This window comes from Pipistrellus kuhlii, unplaced genomic scaffold, assembly GCF_014108245.1.
Source record: "Pipistrellus kuhlii isolate mPipKuh1 unplaced genomic scaffold, mPipKuh1.p scaffold_m20_p_18, whole genome shotgun sequence".
In the NCBI taxonomy this organism is placed as follows: domain Eukaryota; kingdom Metazoa; phylum Chordata; class Mammalia; order Chiroptera; family Vespertilionidae; genus Pipistrellus; species Pipistrellus kuhlii.
Genome location: NW_023425493.1, coordinates 15464586 through 15485816, shown reverse-complemented (window position 1 = coordinate 15485816; position 21231 = coordinate 15464586). Strand labels below are relative to the sequence as shown.

The 21231-nt window shown below is 51.0% G+C and overlaps 2 long non-coding RNA genes across 2 annotated transcripts; one reads left to right on the top strand and one right to left on the bottom strand.

Annotated features, from left to right (window-relative positions):
• Positions 1 to 236: 236 nt before the first annotated feature.
• On the bottom strand, positions 237 to 19499 carry LOC123652549. Its single transcript, XR_006741948.1, has 3 exons — positions 19467 to 19499; positions 5264 to 5268; positions 237 to 536 (listed from the first exon to the last, which is right to left on the bottom strand). It is a non-coding gene; the product is annotated as an uncharacterized LOC123652549 (long non-coding RNA).
• On the top strand, positions 528 to 2020 carry LOC123652548. The gene is made up of 2 exons (XR_006741947.1): positions 528 to 1130; positions 1166 to 2020. It is a non-coding gene; the product is annotated as an uncharacterized LOC123652548 (long non-coding RNA).
• Positions 19500 to 21231: the final 1732 nt, after the last annotated feature.

Sequence of the window (21231 nt, the reverse complement as noted above, 5' to 3'; positions counted from 1 at the left end):
GCAGACCACTGGCCTAGGACACTTGGCCAGCCTTTCCCTGGGTTAGATCACACCTGGGGGCCGAGGCGCTGCTGTGTCTGGGGCTCACACCTGAGTCCCACCAAAGGGGTACTTTTTAATAAGTGAAGCACAGGTGGGTTATGCCTTGGGAATCACCCACAAGCCTAGGCCTCTGCGTGGGCCCCGTGGGGACAGGGCGGGCCCCGGAGCTCGGGTTTCTGTGTCTTTAGGGTACGAGGCAGGGAGGCTCAGGGACAGGGGAGTCTCTCTGTGCAGACAACTCGCAGTGCCTTTTCGGTTTTCCAAAGAACCTGCTCACCCACATCACCCACCAGACAATAATTATTCTGGAAGGAGAGGGGAAGAATGAGATGAAACAGAATGCTGGCTGTGAGGCGTCCTGGTCTCTAGAAGCTCAAGAAAAGACTGAGAGGCTGGAGGCATTCGGGGCTGGAGGAGCTTTCCTAGCTGAGTGGTTCGGGAACCCCCAAGGGCCCTGAACACCCCTCAGGGCTGACCTTTTAGGCAAGAGCTCCCTCCCCATCACCCCCTTCCCCCCACTACTCCCCACACACACACCCGCCCCTTCTGGGTGTAGCCTGGCAGACTCAGCAGCAACACCAGCTTCTGGACCCTCGGAACCATCTTTGCTCAAACACCCACTCTTTTCCCAGATATTCTTTGGCTCCTTGCTGCGGAATTTCTAATTCTGTGTCTTATCGTTCCCACTCGACTCTCCCAGAAGCCTCTCCCAGGCTTTTTGGTTAGAATTTGACGTGGCGATCGGGATGCTGGAAACGGATAGAACATTTGGCCTCACGCACGCCCACTTTAAGGGCCTTAAGGTCCCTTTGTGGGGGTGGGTTGAAGGTGGTCACAGGATGTGGCCAGCCAGGAGGGCCTTCGGCACCCCCTCCCCATTGCCTGCCCGGTCCGAGTCCCGCCCCACCACCAGGAAAAGCCCCAAAGGGCCGCCCTTGTCAGTGGCTGCGGGTTTGCTCTTCGCGGGGCATTTGTGTTTGATTCAGGAAGGAGGCCTCACATGCCAGGAAAGTCTGGTGGTGGGAGTAGGAGGTCTGAAAGGGGTCTTGTGGGGTGGCTCCTCTGAGCCCCTGCAAAGCCTTCCTCAGGTGGGCATTGGAGCCCCCCAGGGCGGCCTCCCCAGGCCCCGCACACACTTGAACTCTGTAAAGCAGTGGATGCCCATCTGCTTCCATCATGCACGCCGATTGGCAAAACCTCTGAGACGTCCCCCCTCTGTCTGTTACCAGTTATGAAGCCTGTGTTCATACGTCTGCACTAATCTGTTAGGCACATCCTGCAAAGTACTCACATAGCCATTTTAAACAAATAAGATACAAAACAGTATAATCCGAGGTTCTGGAATTTTCTCTCGGAACCCCTGAGGGGGACATGAGGGACCCCCTTGGTGTGTTGCACCCCCACTTCGGACACTGCTGTTTTAAGAGCAAATCAGCACCCCTTCATGGCATCCATCCCCAACCACCGTGCTGGCACTTGGCCTATGGAATAGGGAGGTCTCCCGGCAAAATCCCCGGGAGTCTGTAATCCGGGAGGCAGGGCAGGCAAACTCTCAACGACTGAAATGTCAAGAATGCAAAACCCCGCCGACAAGAGGGCTGTCCCTGGCCGGCAGTGGCTACAGGTGCTAAGGAAGGACCAGGGACGCTGGACAGGGCCCCTCTTTCCTCCCTGGGTCTCCCAAAAAAGGCGTTTGGCAATATCTGCCCCCCCTCCCCTCACAACCGGAAGTCGTTAGCCCTCAAAGTGCACGGGCAGTCCTCTCCCCACAGCACCAGTGGGTCCACGTCGCTTGAATATTATTTTTGATTTGCCCACCGAGATGTAATGATGATTCTGTTCCATTTTGAGAAAATAAAAAAAAAAAAGGTCTGAGAAAGTGTACAGGTCTAATTATATATACATATTTATACACGTGTATTTTTGTTTATTGTTACATTTTGACATTGGACTTTCTATTAAATGATTTTTAACAGTTGACCTGGCTTGGTGCTTTTTTTTTTTTAATGCTTTTCTTCCTTCCTCGGTTACAGGAAAGGAACTGTGATCAATGTCTGGGCAAGAACTTGTGTCTTTGTCCCTCTGGTCTTCTCTCTTCTCTCTTCTATGTGCGTATGGGCTTCTCCTTGCCATTCTTCTAAGTCCGTCTGTTTTCCCAGGATGGGTACTACGTCAAGCAGCCACTTGGAAAGGCCCCAACCTTGTTTTCATCACCTCCAGCTTTCAGGGGCAGCTGGGTCCGTCCCATCAGCCGTGCAAAATCACAAACTCACACCTGATGAAGTTGCAAGAATGAGCAACGACAAAAAATGATGCGTGAGCCTTTTATATCTCTTGTTCATCCTGGTCCCACCACCACACACTGTCCTAACTTCAAGCCCTTAGACAAGTTACTTAACCTTCCTGGTCCTAGTGTGCCTTGTCAGGAAAAACAGTGCTCCTTGTGGGGAGGGGAAGGGAGGGCGGGGTTGGGACCTCACACACAGCCCCTCGGACTTGCCACTTCCCTCAAGGCCTCAGAAACCACGGTCTGCAGTCTAGACCTTGAGGAAGATGTTTGGCAGGGGGGCGTGATCCCGGATAAACGGAGTGAACAACTAAGACTTCCTTATTCAGCTCAAAACTTCCGAGGAGAAATACAAGCCAGGGGCTTCCCTGCCAGAAGGTGGTGTCATGACCCCAAAATGGTACTAACAGTGGGAAGTGGTTGGGCACAGGTAAGATTTAAGATTTCCCCCCACAAACACCAAACAAAAGAGAAGGTGTCACTTGGTTTGCGGCCTCCCTGGTGCATGTCAGACAAGCTTTCACTCATGGTCTGTCCACTCGAGGGGGCGGAGTCTCCACGGTGGTGGCTGCGCACTGGAATCACCTGGGGAGCTTTTCAGGCCTCGGGTCAATTAAATCAGGATCTCAGGGAGTGGGGGCCCATTTATGTCTCTCCCCAGGCGACAGGGCGGGTCCCAGAGGCCTCCCTCCCCTGGGGCTTGGGGCCCCTTCTCACCCTCACCAGCACCCAGGGCCCATCCTGGCCAGCTCCCAGGGTGCGGGGGTGTTTTGTAATGGAGGCTGGGGACAGAGATCCTCCCCCTTGCAGGCGGGGCTGCTATGTAAGTTCCAGTGTGGGCTCTGTGGCCTCTTCCCTTTCCCTCTCAAGCCCTCCCCCCACCCCCAAATATGAATAGTAGAGAATATTGATACTGAGTTCAGGACTGTCCTTTCCTTTACTCATATGAAAAACGCAGGAATCTTGATTGGATGAAAGGTGTCTGGAGAAATGATTGGCTGCCAGTTGCCACGTGCTCTCTGTGGCTGCCTGTCTCAGCCAATCAGCAGGTAAGCTCCTGAGGCAGAGGGCAGGGGGTGGCTGCCTCCACTGTCTGTCAGTCCGATGGGACAGGTGGCCAAGTTAAGCCAACTCAGTGGCCGCTCATTGAGAGTGCCCCCCAGCGTGCCTTAGACAGAGGCGGGTCTGTGGGAGAGCTGGGGAGGCCGTGGCTCAGGAGCCTGAGGATGATGCTACAGGGAACTTAGGGGAACTCCTGTGAGTGGCCAATGCAGACCCCCACTGTCTCCCGGTCACGGAGCTGGTGAGTAGAAACACTGGCAAAGCACCCTGAGAGCTGGGGGAGGTGGGGAGGGAGGAAGGGAGGAAAGCCGGGCTGCCTGTGTGCACCCACAGGCCTCCCGCAGGTATGTCCCCTAATAAGGGGTCCTAAGGGGCATGCCATCCAGGAGGGACAGGTGGGTGGAGGGCAGCTGTTTCAGGTGAAGGAAGAGAAGGCTCGGGCGTGCGGGGAGGGAACTAGAGGAGGTGGCTCCATGCCGACCCAGACAGAATGTAACCACACTCAGCCCTGGGACACACCAAGTGCAGGCACCTGCGTGAATAGCACTGGAACCCGATCCTGGCTCCCCCACCTCCTGCTGTGTGACCTTGGGTGAGTTACTCAACTTCTCTGAGGCTCCGTTTCCCTGCCCTACCAGGCGGATCGGCGCTGACATGGGTCATCGGGAGAATTTCCTTCCAGGGAGAACATTTAGTCACTGCTCATGCAGTGAGGATGGATCAGGTGGGGCGGAATGATGGCTCTGGCATCACATTTCCCAGGAGTGACGTGGACTCGGCCGGTGTTAGGCTGACTCGGCTCCGGCTAAGGAGCCCATCTCCCTAAGGACTTGAGAGCGGGAACTGGGTGCTGGTCACCACCAGGCTCCAATGTGTGTGTGTGGGGGGGGGGGGGGGGGGAGCTTCAGTGTGCCCCTGGGTGACCCAGGCTACTGATATCCTGGAGGGTCCTCCAGCTTTTCCTTCCAGCTGTGTGTGAGGGAGGGGTCGGGGGCAGGGAGATGTTTGAGGTCACCTCTGTGGCCTGTGGCTGGAGAGGAGGGCACCTGGAGCGCCAGAATCCCAGAGAATACAAAGGCCAGATTATCTCCAGGATAAAAGAGGATTTACGGCGACTCAATTTAAAGTTTCCCTTTTTTCCCTTTTTTGGGGGGCAAAGGCCTGGGAGTAGGGGGTGGGAACTGAAAACAGACAGAGCCTTGTTGGGGACTTGAATTTCCCCCTGTAAACTGAGGCTCTTTGAAAAGGGTTTTTTCTCCTTCGAGCGCCCCTCCCATCCTGTGCCATCAAACAGGATCTTTACATCCAAAACCCCATTTGTATGCCAGTCCGGTCATGGGAGACTCGGGTCCTGGTGGGCCCCAGGCCTGGTGTGTAGCTGTGAATGGTCAGGGGAGCCTTCAGCGGATACAAAAGAAAAGGAAAAAAAAGGCGTGTGGGGAAGCCAGCCAGCATCCCTCCCTGCACCCTCACCCCACAGAGGGCCCTGGGAGCGGGTGGGGGTGGGGTTTGGGGTGGGTTCACCTTTGCCACTGCATTTCGCTGGATCGTGTCTGCGTTGGCTGTCATCAAGGCTCTCAGCCCCCGATAGTCCAGCAAACCATGAGGATCTGGTCATGCCAAGGACCTAGTGCCCAGCATGCCAGTGACCAGGCCTTCGGGGCCGATTGGAGCAAGTGCTTGGCATCCCAGCCAGGAGCCTGGCTGCTCCTAGTGGGGAGACATACGTGTCTGGGGTAACATCGCAGCTGGCAATTCCCAAACTTAACCTAAAGTTCAACCTCTGCTGTCCTGGTGATAACCGGTAACACCCCGCCTCTGCCAAAGGCTCCGGGGTGCCATCCTGCTTTCCTGTTTACTTAGGAGAGGGACCCCTTCTTCACACAAAGGCTTTCTTGGGGGAGGGGGTGGGACCCATCTTCGTCTTCCCTGAAGTCATCCATGGTGGGGAAAGGAACTCATTCCCTGGGCCATGTGTCCATTCTCCTCTGAAAGCAATAGCAATAATTTTTTAAAATATATTTTATTGATGTTTTACAGAGAAGAAGGGAGAGGGATAGAGAGTTAGAAACATCGATGAGAATCACTGATCAGCTGCCTCTTGCACACCCCCTACCAGGGATGTGCCTGCCACCAAGGTACCGTATTTTTCGGACCATAAGACGCTCCAGACCATAAGACGCACCAGTTTTTAGAGAAGGGAAATGAAGAAAAAAAGATTCTGAAACAAATAGTGTCCTAAAATATTTTATGTGCATTAAAACCCAACATCACAGTCATAAACACATGTAATCAACCCTGTAAAGTAAATAGCAGCATTTAGAACCATTTTAGAGCCGGGCAAGCACACAGAGACCACACAGAGCCAGGCAAGTAAAAAAACTTTTTTTTTAAAGTATATGTGTAGGCTATATTTGGACCATAAGACGCAGGGACTTTTTCCCCCCACTTCTGGGGGGAAAAAAGTGCATCTTATGGTCCGAAAAATACGGTACATGCCCTTGACCGGAATCAAACCTGGGACCTTTCTGTCTGCAGGCCAAAATTCTATCCAATGAACCAAACCAGTTTCGGTGATAATTTTTTTTTTAATGCTATTTCGCCTCGGCCAGTGTGGCTCAGTCGGTTGCGCATGGTCCCATGCACCATATATCAGTTACCGGTTGGATTTCTGATCGATGCCCATGCCTGGGGTTTCAGACTCGATCCCCATCAGGGGCCGTGCAGGAGGCAACCCATCGATGTTTCTCTCTCACATGGATGTTTCACTCTTTCCCTCCCTCTTCTTCTCTTGCTAAAACCAATGATATATATGGTTTTATATGTATAAAACCACAGGTAACCTGGTTCTGGCTCCCCCCACTTCCTGCTGTGTGACCTTGGGCGAGTTACTCAACCTCTCTGAGGCTGTTTCCCTGCCATACCATGCGGATCGGCGCTGACAGGGGTTATCGGGGGAATGTGGAGTAACAAATTCGAATGTGGGCACTGTGGCCTTTCCCCTTTCCCTCTCAAGCCCTCTCCCCGCCCCCCAAATATGAATAGTCATCCCTATATGTAAAGCGCTAATTCCCGGCCTCTGTGAGCAAAGCAACCCCGCCTCCTGTGGACCCGGTGGTTTCCAGCTGGTGGATGGTTGGTGGGTGGTTGTTGGGTGGTTGTTCTTCCTCCCAGCGGTTGGCCAGCCCTGCCTCTCACCCCAGGGCTGTGGTCTGGGGAGTGGTTTGACTCGGTGGGAGTCGGAGCTGAGAGACCCTTCTGTGCTAAAAGGGAAAATGAATGGTGTGTTCAGAGCTGCTCACAGTTCACAGGATGAGGAGCAGACGACAACGCTGCTGCTCGGAGCTGGCCGTGTGGCCATCCTGGCCCTGGTCCACGGGACCCCCCCTCCCCCCCATGGCCACAGCGCCTCCAGAAGACCGAGCCTCTGCCCTGGCCTTCTCTGGGCCTCTCCACAGCCCCTTCCCAGAACACGCTGCTCCTGGGCCTGTGCTGTTCTTGGGCTGTGATGAGGCCACTTCTCAACGGGATAAACCTGGCTGTGGACAGAGGAGGGGGGATGTTGGGAAATGTCTGGAACAGCTCCCTGTGGGTCCGAGTTGTGAGGGTTCACCTCTCCGAGGCAGACACAGACAGCTCACCTGAAGGACGAAGCTGCTCTCCTCTCGGGATGAAATGACAGCCCTGGAGCCTTGGGTCCACTCGATGCTTTGTTTCTCTGCACTGGAGGATCGGAAGAGAAAGAATCATAGGCTTCTAAACACCCAACCTAATGGAAAACGGATCCAGTCACCAAAGGGCCGAGGCTGGCTCCAGAGGTCAGCCACCATCAAGGATGGTGCTCGTCTAAGCTGTCAACATGAGCAAAACTCAGGCAGGCTTTTGTGTACAAACTGGTTTTAAAATTTATATGGCAATACAAAGGCTCTAGAACAGCAAAATCAATTTTGAAAAAGGAGAAAGAAGTTGGGAGGTGAACACTACCTGATTTAAAGACTTATTATAAAGGCACAGAAAGAAAGATAACGGGGTCTTGGACATACCCATGGTATGAGCACAAGAGTTCAGACAGATGGATTAGTAAGAGTCCAGCTACAGGCCCACACGGTTATGGGAGGAAGGGAGGGAGGAAGGGGAGGAAGAGGAGAAAGAGAGGAAGGGGAGGGAGGGAGGGAAGGAGGGAGGGAAGAGGGCCAGATACTAACCTTGAAAACTGTGTATATATGGTAGAGGATTAGTCAAGCTTCTTGAATCTTACCTGAGGGGCTCAGCTTGCTGCTGAGGCAGAACTTGGAGCTAGCTCCTATGTTTCCTACTAGGCAGGGAGGAAGGTGAGGAGAGACTCTGTGTCCTTCATCTCCTCTCTCCAGCGTGGCACAGACCCAAGGACCCCACTTCCTCATTCACGGAGGATGCCACCCAGTGAGGCAGGGAATCAGGGCTCCTCTCCCCCGGTTGGTGTTCGGAGCATTTTAACGATGTCTTCAAGAAGACAATGAAGAACCAAAACGTGGCCATCGGACCTCAGTAATTTATAAGAAAAGAAGACCAGGAAACAGCTGGCTAATCTCTGAGGAGAAGCCAAGTGAGTTTAATTCCCAGGGATGGCTGTTTGGAGGGTGCATGGGCCAGGCTGTGACCGTCACTGCTGCCCGATGAGGCTGCGGTGGGCTCCTCCAGCATGGGACGAGGGGGGTCAGGGGACCAGGCGGATGGCAGGGCAAACACAGGAGGGCCTGGCAGTGAGTTTCTAGATGCCAAGATGGGCCTACAGCTCCCATGCCTGGGAGACCTGCGGTGCCCTCATTCTGCCAAAGAATGTGAATGAGACTGAAAAATGCGCTTGGGGGGGAGGGGGGGGAGGGACGATTAAATTTCTTGGCTGAACAATAGATGAAGTGGTTCTGAAATGACGGAGGACAATGAAGATAAACTATCCAAACCCACCTATGAATCCATCAGCCAAGGAAACAGATAGTTCCACGATCCACAATGTTAGCAAGACTAAATATAGCCGAAACCGGTTTGGCTCAGTGGATAGAGCATCAGCATGTGGACTGAAAGGTCCCGGGTTCCATTCCAGTCAAGGGCATGTACCTTGGCTGCAGGCACATCCCCAGTAGGGGGTGTGCAAGAGGCAGCTGATCGATGATTCTCTCTCATCGATCTTTCTCTCTATCCCTCTCTCTTCCTCTCTGTAAAAAATCAATGAAATATATATTTTTTTAAAAAGACTAAATATAAACGTCTCAGAAAGACTACAATGTCATATCTGGAAGGGAGGGAAGGAGAGAGGAAGGAGGGCCAGATGCCAATGTTAAGAACTGTCCGTAGGGCGGAGGATTGGTCAAGGTCCTCCTATCCTACCTGAGGGGCTGATCTCGCTACAGAGGCAGAACTTGAAGCTACATCCTGGCTTTGCCACCACCCAGCTGTGTGACCTGTGTCAGGCCGCCTGACCTCTCTGGGCCTCTGTCTTCTCATGCAAATAAGGCTGTAGAACACAGGTAAGAAGTCGCTCTCAAGGAGGATGCAGATGAGTGACAGGAGTACACATCCCACTCCTAAATGAGTTCTATCTTTTATCTCCCAAGAGAATAGAAGCAGGGACCTTCAATTGCTCAATCAACCACTACATTTTCTGTGCCTCATGCTGTGCCTGGCCACACACAAGTGGAACTGAGGTTGGCCACTTCTCAGTCCACTGTGTGTGCTCCCTACACCCAACTGACACCCAGACTTGGCTGTGGCCCTGCCTGGACTGTGACCTGTCAAAGGAACCCGCATCCAGGTGCCTTAAGCCATTGCACCATTGGCTCTTCTATTAGTGCAGCCCAGCCTTCCGCCAATGACTACAGCGGCCAACATGTCAGCTTTCCAGCTTCCACTGAAAAAAACATGGAAGGTCTAGCAACAGTCAAGAGACACTGAGCCTCGCTGGTCCAGAGGTCCCACGGAGACAGCCAGGCTGTCCCTGCCACAGCCTTCTCTCTCGTGCCCTCCTGACCTTCACTCTTTCCCGTGGCCTGCCTGACGGTTGCAGCCAGCGGTGTTTTCAGAATCAGTGGAGCCCCAAAGTGGAGCATGACTCAGGGAGACCAAATGCTGATGACTCACCTGCCTGGCGCGCTCTCTGAGGAGTCTGTGCAGCTCTGACGCTTAAACCAGTTGTCTCAACCGTGTTCGCACCTGGGTCAGACCCAATGCCTCCCCCACAGCCAATATGCTATGCCACCACCTTTACAGTCCTGAAATTAAATTAGAATTACCCCCTTACGCACTAAAAATCAGTATTTGGCCCTAATGGGAACATAAAGGAGAAATAAAAGAAGCTTATGATGGTATCACATGTGTATCATTACATCAAGGTGTGGTGCAGTGATGTCAGCAGCCAGTGTGAAGTAGCCAGATGCTCACGTGCCCAGATAGAAGCATGGGGAACCTGGCCGTAGCCAGTGCAAACTGATAGGGGTGTGTGATTTCGGTAACTTTGCCATCAGGGATGTGATTTTTTCCAAAAGACAGACAAGTCTGGGTAAAGTCGGGAACAAAGCAAAATCCATTCTTTCCTTGATTTCCACAACAGTGGCATTCCCGGCAAACGCCACGCACTTGAAAACATGCGGCAAATGTTTTGAGTGAAATCAAGTTCCATTTAAGACTCAGCCCGGCTGGTGTGGCTCGGTGGTTGAGCACCACAATGGGATTCCAAGTCAGGGCACATACCTGAGTTTCGGCTCCTTTCTCAGTGGGGGTCGTGCAAGAAGCAGCCAATCAATGACTCTTTTTCATCCTTGATGTTTCTGTCTCCCTCTCCCTTTCTCTCTCTGAAATGAATAAATAAAAATAAAAAACTCAAATAATTTTGAAGACATGCTCCACTCAAGAACGCCCAGTGGGCACCCAGCAGTCATGTGGGGTGGGGGAGTTCTTCGCTGGGACACTGTCCAGAGAATTTCAGGCTGTGAGCACCATCCCAACCCAAGCATTAGGACAACCAATTCATCACGTATTTCCAGAGACCCTCCGCAGATCACTCCGCAGTGAGAAATGCTGTCCCAAACCAAGACGACACACAGAGACTTGAAGGCAATATTGATACTTTTTCTGAACACGACTCTACGTTTTCCTTCATAGCTTGTGGAAAATGAGGCATCTCCTCAGCCTGATTTTCTGTGGCTGTCTGGACTTGTTAGTCTTTTGCTTAGCCATGGAATGGTCCATGGTCACAAAGGACTCTGCTAGGCTTGCAGGGGGAGGGACTGAAAGGACTCCGGGCAAGGCCAGCAGGCTCAGTGGTTGAGCATTTGTCTATGAACCAGGAGGTCACCTGGTGATTCCTGCTCAGCGCTCATTGCCTGGTTGTGGGCTCAATCCCCAGTATGGGTGTGCAGGAGGCTGCCAATCAATGATTCTCTCTCATTATTGATGTTTCCATCTCTCTCTCTCTCTCCTTTCCTCTCTAAAATCGATAAAAAAAATATATTTAAAAAATAAAATAAAAAGAAGAAAGAAAGGACTCTGATAGGCGTGCAGGGGGAAGGGACATTGACTGTGGGAGAGAGGAGGTGGGCAGCCTGCTCTCCCCACTGCCCTGCGAGCCCAGCAGGACAAGCTTTACCTGTTGGCCTCTGGCCTTAAAGAGGACGCATAAATAAATGCGTGGCTGCCACTGAATGAAATCCTGCTCTCCGTCCCTCTCATCTCCTGCCTATTAATAGCCTCTTGGAATGAGTCACGTTGAGACATTTATTCACCGCCTCTGAGCCTGAGTTAACCTGAAATAGTGCTCGGGCCATTTTTCTTTGCTGTTGGGGTGCTGGGCAGCCAATACCACCCCATTTCTCACAGAAACACGCCTATACATCAGGTGTCACCGGGCTGGGCTGGAGCCCAGAGTCAGACACCCATCAGCCCTCCTAACCTTGGAAAAACCAAGGGGCATAAAGGCCTTATTTTCTGGACCCTCCTCTGAGACCCGCCTGCTGGCTTCTCCCCACTGAAGAGGCCCCCCATTTTCCCCACAGGCCTTGGGGTTGTCTCACCTCTTATATGGCTCCCTGCATGGCCTGGGGAGGTGCTGCTGGGCTTACAGATGTGGGCAATGTAGGGACTGAGAGGGGTGAGCAGGTGTTCTTCATGCCAGGATGCCAGGGTTGGGGTCTGCCCCTCCTGGGCTCTCAGGTCCCATCCCCTCCGAGCAAACACCTCACGTCCCTCATTTCATGCCATCCAGCCACCTCATTTCCCCCTCCATCTCGAGCCATTTTTAACTGTCTGACCAGGAAGGATCTAACCTGACAGGACAATTAAATATTAATACTGTGATTGAGGAGTCTTGTGCAAATCAATTAAAAATAGGACATGTGGAGCTGAGACATTTCAATCCATCTCTCCTCTGTCGGGAGAGCTCTGGCCATGGAGCTCAAACCCCAGGGCACGAGGCCTGGAGTGACCTGGAGGATGGCCACACCCTCCCCCAGCTGCGGAGCTGGTCACCACCCTCCCTGGATGGGGCCGGTGAAAGGGCTGATGTTGCCTTTCTCCTGCCGTGAGGCAACATCACTCTCCTCCATCAAAGTCTTCCCAGGACCAGCCCCACCCTCTCTGGGCTCCCATTCTGGACCCGCTTTTTGTTTTGTTTTGTTTTTTTTAAATATATTTTATTGATTTTTTTACAGAGAGGAAGGGAGAGAGAGAGAGAGTTAGAAACATCGATGAGAGAAAAACATTGATCAGCTGCCTCCTGCACACCCCCTACTGGGGATGTGCCCACAACCAAGGTACATGCCCTTGACTGAAATCGAACCCGGGACCCTTGAGTCCACAGGCCGACCCTCTAGCCACTGAGCTAAACCGCTTTCAGCCGGGCCAGCTTTTATCAGACACCATGTAATTTTAGCTTTTTTGATTTGATCCAAATCCTAGCATGTGAGGGAGCAGGAACTGTCTTCTTTCTCTTCCAACAAAGATCCCCCCTGCATGCCTGGAGCCTGGTGCACAACTAACACAGCCTGGGCACTAAACCAACAAGGCCATGAACCTGCCACCCTGTTATTGCTTCCTTATCTGTCACGGTCCCTCTGTTGAATGACAAGTAAAAGTCCTAATTCCACCCTCTACCAAGTCCACTTGAGGTGGCACGTGGATGACGAGGTAGCATACTCCGAGAAAGTCCAGGGCACGTGAGAATGTGTCTCCGTGAAGAAGCAAAGTGGGCCCTGTTGCAGTGGCTCCGTGGTGGAGTGTCAGCCTATGAACCAAGAGCTCAAGGTTCGATTCCCAATCAGGCCATATGTACAGGTTGCAGGCTTGATCCCCAGGAGGGAGTGTGCAGGAGGCAGCCGGTCAATGATTCTCTGTCATCATTGATATTTCTATCTCGCCTTCGCCCTTCCTTCCTAAAATCAATTAAAAAAAAAAAAAAAGTCCTGGAAATTTAGACATTCCAGGACTCCATTTCCAATGCATCACGTACCAGATGGATGAATCTGAGGAAGACATTTACCTTCCCTGGGCTGCGGTTGGAGACAATCTTACCCGCTTTTGCTGACATGCTGTGAGCAATAGAGAAAAGTCCACAGGACACACAGGAAGTATGCAAGAAATGGCAGGGATTATTAGGTTATGCTAAGACATTTGTGTGAATTCTTAATTTCTGAAGATTTATACAATATTACATAGTATAGGGAAATGGTTAGACTGCCCAAAGAGACTCATTTAAGGTGCACCTCATAAAATGATAATAAATGTTCATCCAATGTAGTGATATTGATTTGATACTCAGCTTGTCCTTCTGGTGTGTGTGTGGGGTGGTGGGGGGGGGGGGTCCCTGCCTAATTCTCCAAAGACTTACAAAAACATCAATTACAAAATAAAGACACTATACCTCTCTCACAAATGTACTTTTGACACAGTGGAGTACTAAGCATAATTTTTTTTTCATTACAAAGGTAATAAACCACTTCGCAAAGAAAACTGGAAAACAACTATTAATTCTTACATGATTTAAGTTATTTTATAGCATGGTCAAATGTTCATGATGCATTGCATTTTATTTATTTATTTTTGACAGGACCATGCAAAAAAATAAAAATAAAACTAGACTACTATTTTATACCATACACAGGAATAAACTCGAAATGGATACAAAACTTAAATTGTAAGCTGTGAAACCATAAAAATCCTAGAAGAAAACATAGCCAGTATAATCTCCAGACATCTCTCATAGCAATAGTGTTGCTGTTCCATCTCCTCGGGCAAGGGAACCAAAGGAGAAAATAAACTAATGTGGCTACATCGAACTAAAAGCTTTTGCACAGCAAAGGAAACCATCAACAAAATGAAAAGGGAATCCACTGAATGGGAGGGCATATTTGCCAATGACACGTTGCATTTTTTTTTAAAGTGGGATATGGTACAGTAGCGTGCAAGATATCACCAATTCTGTAAGAAAGAAAGCACATCTTCTATAATCATAAAAGCATAATGTGCTAATTAGGCTGGATGACTGAAAGGAAAAAGCTGGGGCTGCCAGGCAAGCTGGTCCCGGGTGCCAGAGGGCAGCCGGTGCCGGCTGCTGGGGGTTGAAAGGCCTGCTCTTGCATGAATATGGGGCCTCTAGTATATTAATGAAATGTTAAAAATGAAAAATGTCTCAGTAGTCCTCTCTGAGCAATGGGAAGTAAAGACTTTTTTCTTAGTATCTGCTTTATGGTTTCTGTATTTTCCATAATTAGTGCATCAACATGGAACACGACAATGGAAAAAATATAATGCATGATTTTAACTTGGAAAATATTAAATGAAAACAAACCCATAGCCTTGAGGGAAACGGTTGGACTGATTTCATGCTGACTTAAGGTAATGTCTTCGAAAGATTGAACTTGAGAGAAATAATATCGATGAGCATGGAGCCTGCATTCCTCTGCCCCCGGAGGGATCGGGGACCCCCTGCACCCTAAACCTCAAGGATCTCTCCCATGGCCTTTTACATGATCTCTCGTTTTCACACAAAAACCTGCAAGGTGCACATAACTTATTTATTTTGCTGCAAAGGGTTTTATTGTTTCCATTTGGTTCAGTGCATGGGAGAGAATGGCTAAAGGAATGGCCAGTGGTTTCGGGGAGAAGTTCAGACACCAGGGGGTGCAGAGGGGCCCCTCAAAGGCCTCGGGGCTCCACAGGCTCCTAGTCCTGCTGGAGGGGAGCCTTTCCAGGAGCTTCTGGCCCCGCCCAGCCTGAGGGCCTGCAGCCTGGGGAGGGGAGCCAGGTGTGGCCCATCTTCCTGATGAGTTTCACCTCCTCACCCGGAAGTGGCTCTGCAGGAAGTCAGAGCTGAGCGTCTGCGGCGGCCGAACCAGGGCCTGAAGCTCCAAGAGCCTGGGTCAGGTTCCTCCCCAAAGCCAGGCGGCCTCCCTGGTGCCCTGAGTTCTGCCGGTCATCCTGGGGGGCCTCAGCGCGTCCTGGGGGGGCCTCAGCACGGCACCACGATGGGTTTGCATCTTTACCAGACGGCTCAGAGCCCTCCTCCTCTTCTCTGCCAACTCGCCCAGAGAGAGGTAGGTGTGGGGGCCTGCAGAGGAGGTGGGGGGAGTAGGGACAGGGGGGTAGGGAGCAGGCAGGTGGGGTGGTTCACTGCAGCCTCCTCCTCAATGGAATAATTCTGATGAATTTGGGAGCTCATGGTTGTCCGGCGATAAGGGGTTAACGTAGAAAAGAAGCTGGTGTGTTGGCTGGTCCTGGAGGTGGTGTTGAAGGTGGTGATTGGATGAGATGAAGAAGGGTGGCTGGAGGCTGGGAGAAGGGCGGCCCTGGGTCTGTTCGACCAAACACTGTGGAAGCCAGAGGCAGACCTGAGGGCTGTGAGGATGCACATTATTAATTCCTTGTGAGAGATGATGAGACAGATACTCCTTCTCCGTGTCCATGAGGACAGGGCCTGTCTCATCCGTCCGCCCCACACAGAGTCCTTTATGGGAGCCTCAAGGCCCAGGGCGTGGACATCAGCCGGACAATCACGTTCTAGGCCCGGCACCGGCGCTCCCTGGGTGTGTTTCCACGGGCAAGGAGCTGAACGAAGGTTCCATTAATCAGTATATAAATAACAAAGGATCAGCTCTAGGCAGTTTTGCTCAGTGGATAGAGCATTGGTCTGCAGACTGAAGGGTCCCAGGTTCGATTCCTATGAAGGACCCAAGTCTGAGTTGTGGGCTCAGTTCCCGCGTCGGGGGTATGCAGGAGGCAGCCAATCAATGATTCTCATCATTAATACATCTCTCTCTCCCTTTCCCTTTCTCTCTAAAGTCAATAAAAATATATTTTTTAAAAATAATAAAGGATCATTTATTTCCCTTAAAGCAGTGGTTGGCAAACTGTGGCTCCCGAGCCACATGCGGCTCTTTGGCCCCTTGAGTGTGGCTCTTCCACAAAATAGTCTCTGGGGGAGACTATTTTGAAGAAGTGGCGTTAGAAGAAGTTGTTTAAAAAATGTGGCTCTCAAAAGAAATTTCAATCGTTGTACTGCTGGTATTTGGCTCTGTTGACTAACGAGTTTGCCGACCACTGCTGTAAAGGGTGGTTGTGAGTAGTCAGTAACAGAATGCACAGGGCGCAGTCAGGGTTGGCTGCAGCCAGCCGCAGAGCTGCGGTGTGGTCGCAGGTGTATCTGGCTCCAAGGTCCTCACCATCTCCACACGCGAACGTCTGTCTGTATTGCACCAGGTCCTCCCCTCTGGCTCCAGTGGCGACACAGGGCCCCCAGCAGTCCCTCTGCCCCGTAGACATTCTTGTCTTCTTGAGGGAAAGGTTCTTGGTGGGGGGCTGGGGGGCTCCTTGGGCCTGGCAGGTACATGGAACCAGGACAGGCTCTGCCCGGCCCATCAGGGGCCCGTCCTGCTCCCAGGTGAGCCTCCTCCCGCTGATCCAGCACCGTGAGCAGCTGCACCTCAGCTGCATCCCTGCCTCTGCGGGTTCTCTCTCTGCCTGAACCCAGTGTTCCCTGTCTACCCTCCCCCCTCCCCCCCTCCCACCTCCGTCAGGCCCCCAGAAATGTCAGAGCGCAAGCTGGGCGCGGCCCTCCTGCTGGGGAGCAGCAGTGTGGTGTGCTGTTCCTTTGTGTGAGGCGCAGCCCTGCCAATTAGCCTGCTCTCTGCCCACACGCCCAGGGCTCAGAGGGAAGCGGGCCAGGCCTGGGAAATTAGACAGTGGTGTCCGGGAACATGGAGGGGGCAGGAGCACTGCTGTTCTCCCCCGTCTGGGCAGAAATGGGGGGTGGAGTTGGAGAGCGGGGTTGAGGAGGGTGCGTGAGGGGGAGGCTTGCAGGGAGGGGGTCAAGCTGTGCACCTGCTGCAGGAAGTCCCCTGAATTCCAGGTTCCCAGGGGTAGGCCCTGTGAAGGGCCAAGCTCCACGGCTGGCCCCTCTCCAGGTCCAGAGAGCGCTGGCACCTGCCTGGGGCCGGGAAGAGTGCCCCCAGGCCCGGGTGTGGCTCTCCCTGTCTGTGTCCGCCTCATTCCGGGGACAGGGCTGGCTCCTCCGGGCTCGCTTGTGAAGGGCGGTGAGGAGCTGGGGTGGAGGAGGCTGAGTTTTGGAGCGAGGGCGATGTGGGTTCTTGTGCATCCACTCCGTGAGCCTCAGCCCCTGCCCTGCTCAGTAGGGGTTTCTTCCTCTGAGACACAGAGAGAATAGACATTTCTGCCTCCGGGGAGGAGAGGAAGGAGGAAAGGGAGGGAAATGCTGGAACACCTGGCCCATAGAGAGCGCTCCCAGGTTCTGGCCTCGTCGTTTGCAGACTCCACAGAGAACCTGTGATAGGATCACTGGGCTCTCTTCTGGGATGGAGCCTTACCCAGGCCCTGTTGCCGCTCCGAGGAGAGGCAGCTGGAGCAGCAGGAGGGCAGAGGGCAGAGATGACCAGGGGGTGTGAGGAACGGTTCCCTGTGACGCCCGGATGCCACACGGGGAGCCGGGGGCCTCCTGTGTTATCTCACTCTGCATCGGGGAACATTCTGAAAGCTCGGGCAGTTAAACGTTAAGGAGACACAAGAAATGTTCAAGACGGGGATGCCTGCTGCGCCAGGACCCCTAATTAGAAATAACATCATCATCGGGTAGTAGTTGAGCAAACCTCCAGTGTTGATGAAGGAGCAGAAATGAATGTGCCAGCGGAGGAGTCATAGAGCAGTTGGTTAACATCCTGGTGGGTCCGAGGTCTCAGGGATGAGCAGGTGTTTGTTGTCCTCATGTCCCGCTAAGTGGCAGTGCCCCCAGACACACTTGTTATATCGCGAGAGAAGCCTATTCCAATCCCAGACCTTCATGTCAGGTGAATTTGTCTCATTATAATTAATAAGGACACATCGAGGTAACTCCAACTACCAAAATAAAATACGATGGCTGAACCCGGTTTGGCTCAGTGGATAGAGCATTGGCTTGCGGACTGAAGGGTCAAGGGCATGTACCTTGGATGCAGGCACATCCCTGGTAGGGGGTGTGCAAGAGTCAGCTAGTCAATGTTTCTCTCTCATCGACATTTCTAGCTCTCTATCTCTCTCTCTTCCTCTCTGTAAAAAATCAATGAAATATATTTTTAAAATATATATATATATTTTTTTTAAATAAAATACCTTGTCAATGACTAAGCAACAATAGAATAATAGGTTTATACAGAGATTTTCTTTCAACATGCCAAGACATTTCTCAAAGGAAAAATCATAGATTATCCTCAGCTTCCATATTGGGACTGAGTTATCCACTGCTACAGTCAGTATTGATATCACTCATTCATTCACTTCATCTCTCTCTTATTTTCCCATTCATTCAGCTACATGTGTTGAGTGCCGTATCATAATGGGTAGAGGTGGAGAGACATTAAATGCTAAATAAGAAATGGTACATTCCTTAAAGGGACAGTGTCCATTTGGGAATAATCCAATGGCAAAGGCTGGCCATGACTAAACTTGGACCAGGATGGGTGTCTATGCTAAGAAGTTGGGCTTTGATTGTGCAGGAGGTGATGGCCCTATGGAAATATTTTGGGTCTGGGAGTGTGTATTCCAGGAGCAAGAGGCGTGCAGGATGCAGAGTGAAGGAAGCCAGTTAGGAGGGGAGTTTCAGATCTCCACTCTTACCTTGTGACCTCATGGTTTACACCGTCAGTGGTTTCTACTTTCTTTAAAATAAAGGAATGCTCGTGTGGCTGAGTTGATTGAATGTCATCCTGTGCACTGGAAGGTAGGGGGGGCACATGCTCAGGTTGCCCACCCCCCCATCAGGGTGTGTACAGGAGGCAACCACTTGATGTCTGTCTGTCTCTCTCTCTCTCTCTTTCTCTCTCTCTATCTCTATCTCTCTCATCAATTAAAAAAAAAACATTAAAAATAAAATAAAGTACCTCTGTTTTTATAAGAAATCTGATTTTTGAAACTAAGTATGTTAGACTATTTTGGAGCCACTCTATTTCTATCTAAAACAAGGTGGGACGCCTCCCTGACTCCCCCACCTCCTCCAGAGCCCTGAGAGGACCCTGTAACCTCCATTGGAAGCCACTGTCCCAAGGCCGCTTGGTTGATCTTGTGAGACTGCCCTACAGCTCCGCCTCTGGGCCGCCCTCCAGCCTGAGTCACAATCCCCGGCTGAGGAGCCTTCGCCCTCCAGCTTCCCTGGCTGTTTTCCTGCTCGGTATTTTTAACGGGCTGCCCACCTTCCTCGGAATCAGTGGGCAACATCACACATCCCCGGGGCCATCTGGTGCTCCGCTCCGCGGCCCAGGCTCCTGCACGGCGACAGGAACCGGGACTCACTCTGGGAAGGAGAGGCGCCGAGGGCCACCGTGGCTTTACCATCCTTACGGTTCCCCTTCTTCTTCTTCTTCTTCTTCTTCACGGTGTCTGCAGGGAGCCCTCTCCCGCACGCAGTGTCCCTGGTAGGTTCTTACTTTCTCATCAAGAAAAAAGAAAACCCTGGCTAAGCACATCCGTTGTCTGACCTTGGCAAAGACAGTGTCTTAGGAACCCTAACAGAGAATAAAAAGGCCCAATGTTTGTATTTCAGGAGAAAAAGAAAAGGGTGGAACACACATACACACACACACACACACACACACACACAGAGGAGAGAGAGAGAGAGAGAGGTTTTGAATGTAGACCTGCAGCATCATGTCACCACTATCTGCAGGAAGAGTCCCAAGTGTGTCACTCCCCGCGCTGTTCCCATCTCACAGCTGGGAGAGCTTTTAGACTGGGAGGTTCTGAAAGCACGCTACCTCTGGCGCCCCTAATCTTCCCAGGGTTTGGGGGAAAGGAGGGCAAGTACGTTTTGTTTTGTTTTTTGTTTTGTTTTTGTTTTTGAAACTGCCTTCTTTTTCCTGAATGTAAAAGCCATACCTCTGACAACCCCCAAAGCGGTAAGGACACAAAGCCGCAGGTTCTCCGCTGGGGGGCATATGCAGTGTCCCCAAAACATGTGTACACATTCGGAACAATTATAAAGGCGGTGTTTGTGCTTCCACTGCCTTTTCAAACTCCCAGCAGCATTTTAGGATGAATTCCCTTTGTTCAAAGCTTAGTGTGGATGAAGAGAAACAAACGTCAATTGAACTATCAGCTATTAAAATGTGTATACATTTGGGCGGGGGAGGGGGGTCATCCTGTATATTATAGACTATATATGACTAATGTAGCCACTTAAATAGTTTGACACCATCTTTTATTTATTTATTTTTACATTTATTTTCTATGCTTAGGTTTTGTTTTGTTTTGTTTTTAATATATTTTTATTGTTGTTGTTGTTTTTACAGAGAGGAAGGGAGATGGATAGAGAGTTAGAAACATCGATGACAGAGAAACATTGATCAGCTGCCTTCTGCACACCCCCTACCGGGGATGTGCCCGCAACCTAAGTACATTCCCTTGACCAGAATCGAACCTGGGACCTTTCAGTCAACAGGCCCACACTCTATCCACTGAGCCAAACCCGTTAGGGCTTAATTTTTTTTTTTTTTTTTTTTTTTTTTTTGGAAAAAAAAACACAACAAAACATTTTAATTAAATCTTTATTGTTGAAAGTATAACATATATTCCTCCATGCCTTGACCCTTTCTAGCCCACCCCAGGCCTCTATTGTCTGTGTCCATGGGTCATGCATATATGCATGTAGGTTCTTTGGTTGATCTCTTTCCACCTACCTTCACTTTCCCTCTGAGATTCCACAATCTGTTTCATGCTTCTGTCTCTGAATCACTTTTATTCATTAGACCATACCTATAGGTGAAATCATGTGATACTTGGCTTTCTCTGACTGGCTTATTTCTGGTGTCTTTCACTTAGCATAATACTCTGCAGGTCCCTCCATACTGTTTCCAAGGCTAAGAGATCCTTCCTTTTTTACTGCTGCGTAGTATTCCATGTTGTAACTGTTCCACTGCTTTTCTCTCCACTCGGCTGTTTCCAGATACCAGCTATTGTAAATTGTGCTTCTGTGAACACATACATTATTTCTGATTGGTGTTTCGGGTTTCTTAGCATATATCCTAGAAGTGGGATTACTGAGTCAAAATTGGCAGCTCCATATTTAATTTTTTGAGGAAACTCCATACTGTTTGCCATGGTGGCTGCACCAGGCTGCATTTCTACCAGCAGTGTGCTAGGGTTCCCTTTTCTCCACATCCTTTGCTTTTCGTTTTTTAATTGATTTCAGAGAGGAAGGAAGAGGGAGGGATAGAAACATCAGTGATGAGGAAGAATCATTGATCCATAGTCCCCTACACACCCCACACTGGAGACGGAGCCCACAGTCTAGGCATATGCCCTGACCAGGAATCAAACTGAGACCTTCTGGCTCA